Raw genomic sequence first — 6,903 nt, 5'->3', positions numbered from 1 at the left:
TCCATTAAAAACACAGCATAATTCTACAAATAAGTTCTAATGTTTTCCGGCTTTACAAAACAAACAACATTATGACAGTATTTTACACTGAAATATTTAGAGCATTTTACTTTTTAAACTTCTTTCCAAATTTCTTATATAAATTAAATTGCTTAGAAGTAATTTTTAAATAGTCGTTTCTGTTGTCATTTAACTGTAAACTCAAATTCAAAAATGCTGAGAAAAAATTGAGAGATTTACAGGATATTTCCTAATTCTGTCTTCAAGTGATCCCATTTTATATTAAATCTTAACAGAAAACACATTGTATCTGGAGTGCTCTCACCAGGGAAAGAGGCGGGGTTTATGACATCACCTAACACAGGTGTCAGTTTTTGCATAACACCTGCTGCTAGTTTACAGTTCATTCAATTCTGTCATTATATTAAAATGTTTTTATGAATGTACTATGAAATAATTTTACTGTATTTATCCAGCAAATTTTAAAAGCCAATCACTTAAAATATTGTCTGACTGTAAATTGGTCTGTACTCATATACAGGCTTCACACAAAACAGCGATGTAGCATTAGCATTATGCTAATGCTACATCGCTGTCACCAAATCAATACTTTTCATTGAACTTTTATTGCTGCTATAAGTCCAGCTGGGTTGTCTTCCTGTTCTGATTGGCTCCCGTTAAAAATCACCAGATGTTCTGCTGCTTCATCAGCTGAAACAAAAGATTACACGGAGAAGATTAGCAGAAGTAACCGCAGAGTGTTGTGTGTCCCACGTTCATTTGTTTGCCTTGCACGCAAAAGAAGGAAGTGGAAATGCCAAAAAAAATGATCAAAATGAGAGGTAATAAACATAATCAGTCTATATATAGTGGATACACTCATTCCTCTTTAGAGAAAAAGTTCTATCACAATATCTTTTGTTATCGTTTTATCGCCCAGCCCCAGCTGATGTGTTACAAAATTTTTGGTTCGTCCATCTTTCCTTCTCCACTTTTGGGTTTTAGTCACATGTGGGATGTGAAAGTTCAAAATTGATGATTTTTGGTGACTATTTCATCCATAGCATTCAAGGCAAAAGTAATGACACGTTACAAAAAAAAAAAAAAAAAAAAAAAGAAAAGCTGAGTAAAACTCTTGTATAACAATATGTGAGAATTGTGAACTTTAGTTTGTTTTTCAGTGCTATTTCTTGGTCTTAGTCAGGATCTGTTTTAAGTCTTCCCTCTTGTCACAGTCAGTCAAGATTCAAGCCAATGATACACAGCTATTTCTGTTCCTGCTAATTGTTTTCAGCCTATATAAGTGTCTAGTTTTAGCTCATCTGGTTGTCACCCTTTTGTTGCTCCCACATTTTTATGTTCAAGTTAAAGGCACAAGCTTGGTCTCTTGCATTTTGGGTCCCAGACCACCAGTTTGACAAAATTATAGCAAGCCGCCTAGAAAAAAACAACTTGAAATGGATAATCTGATCCTGAAAGTTCTGCAGAGTATAATTCCTATGATGGAGAAACCAAAGCTTTCAAAACCACTGAATCAATATGAATCAATTGTGTTGCTACCAGAAAAGGCGCAGTGGGTCATAAGAGTTTGCATGTATTGTGACTTTTTTGAAATTATTGTTTTAAAATACCACATTCTATGAAATAGAACTGTGAAATGCTTATCTTACTGAGGAAAATGATATTATGGTTTTGAATCACACAGATAATCACAAATTTTAGTTAGGAAAAGAATCATCTCTTAACTGTCTTAAGTCAGTTCCTCTTCTGTAAAATGACCTCTTCAGCTTTGAAGAAAAGGTTTTCACATGATAGATGTCATTATACAAAGGTGTCTGCCTGCTAGATTGTAAAGATTTAGATATACTGCTGCTCCTGACTTCGAGTATTGTAACGGGTCTTGTCCTCCAGAGAGGTCGGACTCATCCAAGTATCATCAAACTTCCAAAATTCATTCTTAATTTTAGACCACATTAAAAATAATCTGGCTTGACTTGTTTTAAATTGTATTTCAGCAGGTTCCTGGTCTGCAGAATATACAATTTAGACATATATCACAAATAAAACAAGACAAAAAAGTAAATTAGATACAACCAAAGGACAGATGAAAGTTCCACATTTAGATAATGACAAGGTAGGGTAGGGTTAGGAACTAGGTACTCAGTGGTCTGGGTTCCTACTTTAACAAGCTGTCCGGCGGACAGCGTAGCAAGTTAGCAAGCTCCACTACAGCGCGCCAGACTATTGAGTGCCCACTCAAGCTGGTCTGGGCAAACACAGATGGAGCCACCATAAGACAAACCGAAAGGTAAAACAAATGAGGCTCACATTGAAATGTTCGCTGGGTGGCTGTTCATAAAAATCAAGAGTCTGCAACCCTCGGGATGCAGTACCAAATCCGGAACTGGTGCATGTCTGGTACCACGTTTGGTGCTGGGTTTGGGCAGCGGTGCGTTTTGCATTGCAGTTCTGGCCCAGAGGTTGGGGACACCCCAAACGTCTAAAAGTGACGCGGAGGACCTCCTTAAAAAACGTCCATGTGTGATGACTTGGAAGTGAGAATGTGTTGGTATTCGTGTCAGCTGCCTATCAACCATATAGTTGTGTTACTTACCTGATAAGCCCGTTGTGGTTTTTGTCTGCAGTGTTTGTTCCTTGTTAAAATTCCCAGCTGGTGCTGGGGGGCCTGGAAACAGAAAGTCATTAAACAGATCATTTCCCCTCCTCTGGGAGCAAACTGGACATGGCTGGAATCCAATTCTCCTCTGAGACAGGGCTTAACATTGTCACCAATGTCTTGGTGCTGATAAATTGTTAGATTGTGCCTTTTTTTTTCTTTGTGACCTTATAGCGTTTTTTTTTTCCTTCCAGAGTGCAAAGATAACGTCTGAGCAGTTGGACTCAAATCTGCACTTTTCTATGTTCTGGTGAGTTTCAATTTCTCATGCTTTGGTTATGCATTTCTCAAAATATTAGTTATAAAACTCATCAAGTGAGAACAAAATTATTTTGTTGCAACCATTGATGGATGTTGCACGGTATAATTTTTGTTTTTGGGTGGGAGCAAATTTCCTTTTTTCCCCAATTGCTACATCTCCTAATTAAAAAAGTAAAAATAAAATGTTTGGGCTGTCAAATAAACACAATGTTGTATTTCACCTGCACAGATTAAATGTCTTTCAGGCTGAAGATGGAAGAAGGTCTTGTTTGTGTATAAGAGACAGAGAGCAAGAGAGAGTGCATAAGCTCTCCCTGGCCTTACCGTGGGCTCTGCTTCAAACTCCCCAGATTAAGTGCTGAACCCTGACCTTTAAAACGGCTCTTACTGAGCTCAGCACAGCTCACAGGGGAGCGCTGGGTTCAACAACCCTTCTATTTTATCAGCGCACGGCCACAATCTGGACACTTTTTCCAGACTTAAGTATCACACTTTAAATGAGAAGCACATTTCTACTGGTTTAGACTAACCCTAAGAATATCTGATACATATATTTTTGAGACTCCTTTCTCATTAGCATGATCCAAACCTTCATTAAAAATCCCTTGTATATAACATGCTCCATGTTTTCTGTCCTGTAGTTCATCATTATTCCACTAGGGGTAGTAGAAGGGCTTTTCCTTCTAATTTAAAAATGGCTGCTTTCATGAAATCTCAAACACTTTTGGTTGGAAAAGTTGTTTTAGTTTTAATAACTCCTCTATTGCTACTAATTTTTTTAATGACTACTTGCTGTATTGAAAGAATGAAAAATGTACTGATGATAAATCTTTACAAAACAGTTAAACCATGTTAAATATATGTGGATCAGGGGTAATTAATATGCTCTATTCTGGAATACTCGTCAATATTTTTATATTTTAAACTAACATTGTTGTCTACAAAAACTCATTAAAAAAAACACTATCTATGTACTGTCTCATTGAAAATAATAATATATTTAATTTTTTTTTAGGATTTCAAAGGGTTTTAAAAATATATACTTTAATTATTTGATGAAGTGTCTTTGATGTAGTGGGTTTTATGCAGTTAAGAATTAATTTAATTGGGATTTCAATAAGTACATTAACTCTAACATCTTAAAGGCAAAAATTTTGATAACTTGCTGCCAATTTTGTGCACCCCCCCATAAATAAATTATATAGAAAAAGTATCGTCACAAAATTTCCTCCTACTCTATTTTTTTCTCTAACAATGGTCTCATGGGTCCCCAAAATTTTGAACGTGAGGACCACATAACTGTTTTTGTTCTGGTGTGGGGCTGGGGTCAGTTTGTAGGCTAACAGAAAACATATAACAATCACAAGGTGGGCTAAACATAAACATTTATGTTTTTCCAGAAAGCCACATAACCAAATTTCAATAACCCCTCTCTGTAATCTTTACATTCTGGTGGGTCTTGATTGTGCGGCCAGATTGAGAAAGAAAAAAAAAAAATCATTCATCTCTGATAGTGTATGGGGGCCAGAACAAATGGAGGCGGGCCAGACCCCTGGTCTATGTGACTTATATGGAAGCACAGAGCTTCCACCAGTGGAGATTTAAAAAAAACAAAAAAACATTGCATGTCAGATTGTAACGTAAAAAGTTTATTGTTCTAACAATATGACTTTCTTGTCTCTTGTTTTATGAAGTTCTTACAGTATAATTTACAGGTTTACACAATATAGATATTTATCGTGTTATAGCAAAAAAAAAAAAAAAATTCAGGTTCTTATAATAAAAATATTACAATGTTTGAACAATAAAGTTTATGGTAAGAACATGAAAGTTTTATTGTTCCAACGATAAAGTTTATTGTACAAACAAGAAAATTATATTCTTCGAACAATGAAGTGACATTCTTCGTTTGAAACAAAGTTGATGATGGCAGATTATGCATATTTGCACATTTTACCCACCTCTGCACTTTTTTTTCTACTGTAAATTATGCACTTATTGTTTGCACTTCTGGTTGGATGCTGACTGCATTAGTTGTTTTGTACATCCACAATGTCAATAAAGTTGAATCTGATCTATGAGCAACTGAGGAAATGATCCTGAAATAAAACTGTCAGCTTTAATAAAGACATTTTCTCAGTTGCTAATCTACCATCATCAATTTTTTTATAAAAAGAAGAAAACTTTATTGTTAAACACAATATAGTTCTCATGTTTGTACAATAAATTATAATATCTGAAGAATGCAATATTTTTATTGTAAGAACATGATAAACACGTATATTGTTTTAAAATGAAAATTATATTGTCAGAACTTGATATTTTAATTTTGTTCAAACAAGAACATTATATAAAAAAAAAAAAACTTTTACCTTATAACGTCATATACAGTTTTTTTTTTCTATTTAATTTATTGTCACCGGGGGCAGTTTTACGCTTCCGTAGACTTGTAACAATAGACTTTTTTCCTCTCAGAAATAAACAGTATTCTGACTTACACATAGAAAAAAATGCTAAGGCAAAAATACCGATACACTATAAACAAGTATAACTTGTGAATCCGCACGTCTATGCTTTGTAAACATAAAAACACTTTTCCACGTTGTTCTGTCTAACTTCTCTGACATTTCAACCAAAAAATAAATTGGTTTTATAAATCAATAAGCCAGCTCCAAATGGGAAGCAGAAAATAGGTTTTCAAGTGTGAGCTGACCTTATCAGTGAGCGTGTCTGGTTTGAAGAGGTGTGATGCCATGTTGTTGTGTTGCATTGGTCTGCATCAAATTTGATAGAAATGTCTCTATTACACCTCTGTGGGAATGAATCCGAAAAAAAATAAAAACTCCGGAAAACTATTTTGTCCAGTTTGTAAACTCTGAATGTGGCTATTGTTGGCCTTTTATTTGGACTACAGCAAGGACAACATGGTAGTTAAGGTTTTGGAACATGTTGGGTCAGTCTAAGTAAAGCATACATACAAACACATCTTAGAAAAAAAAATTTTATTCTCAAACTTTTTTAATGGTTTGGTCAAAGTTGGGAAATGTCACCTCAGGCTATAAGGAGCATAGCTTTACTTCCTCATTTCTACCTCTGATTCACCCAAACTGAAATGCTAGCAATTTGGAAAAAAGATATAAAAAGCATGCTTGTATAAAGTTATTCTGTGGTGTTTGTTTTTTGTTAATATGCAAGTATTTAGTGTAAATCTGAGCTCTGTGATTGGATAAAAACTCTTGATAGTGGACATTTAGCCCCAATCTGATCTGTTTTCTTTGAGTGGCACAGCTTTATGCTCTATAGCGTGTTTATTCATAATTATCTCTGTGTCCAGGGCTTCTGCTTAGCACTGGTTCTCAGGATTAAAACTCATTACTCTTCAATGTCAACAGAAAATAATCAGCTGAGGGAAGTAAAATGCATAGATAAGCCGTACAGCAGAGCCAATTACATGTCACTCAAAAAAGGGACGACATTCAAACGATGATGTCACTGAAGGCCTAGGTGCAAATTACATGCCCTCCTACTGTGATATTATAATTCAAAGCATAGACGAGAAACTGTGGTCTCAGTGTTTCCTGCTTTTTTGCTACTTGTAACAGATTATCAGGAAAAACATTTCCCTCTCTGTGTCATATACTCCATTACAAACATGTACCACATGAACACATCATCAGCGTCATTTTTCAGCGCTCATAATGTCATGACTGAACTCAATTTGTTCCAGTGCAGTGCAGATAACAGCAGGAGCTCAAAAGGATGGAGAGTTTTCCTGAAATGCTCGGCTGAATGTAAATAGGAGGGAAAAAAAGGCTGACTGTGATGCCAGAGGCCCTGGACGTTTTCTGTAGAGGCAACAATTCATTCTGTTAGGGAGCCTCTGCAACCGGAGTACAAGTAGTTTAAAGGTAGTTTTTAATCTGACTCTTTAACTACGTATACAGGTGTGGTGGGTTCAAGAATGC

General features: G+C 35.5%; 1 long non-coding RNA gene across 1 annotated transcript; it reads left to right on the top strand.

The window, feature by feature from the left end:
- The first annotated feature begins 2,140 nt into the window (after positions 1–2,140).
- Positions 2,141–5,774, top strand: LOC118598034. Its single transcript, XR_004947081.1, has 2 exons — positions 2,141–2,927; positions 3,184–5,774. It is a non-coding gene; the product is annotated as an uncharacterized LOC118598034 (long non-coding RNA).
- Positions 5,775–6,903: the final 1,129 nt, after the last annotated feature.

Source organism: Oryzias melastigma, linkage group LG22 (assembly GCF_002922805.2).
Source record: "Oryzias melastigma strain HK-1 linkage group LG22, ASM292280v2, whole genome shotgun sequence".
In the NCBI taxonomy this organism is placed as follows: domain Eukaryota; kingdom Metazoa; phylum Chordata; class Actinopteri; order Beloniformes; family Adrianichthyidae; genus Oryzias; species Oryzias melastigma.
The sequence above is the reverse complement of the archived record's forward strand: the minus strand, read 5'-3'. Positions and strand labels throughout refer to the sequence as shown.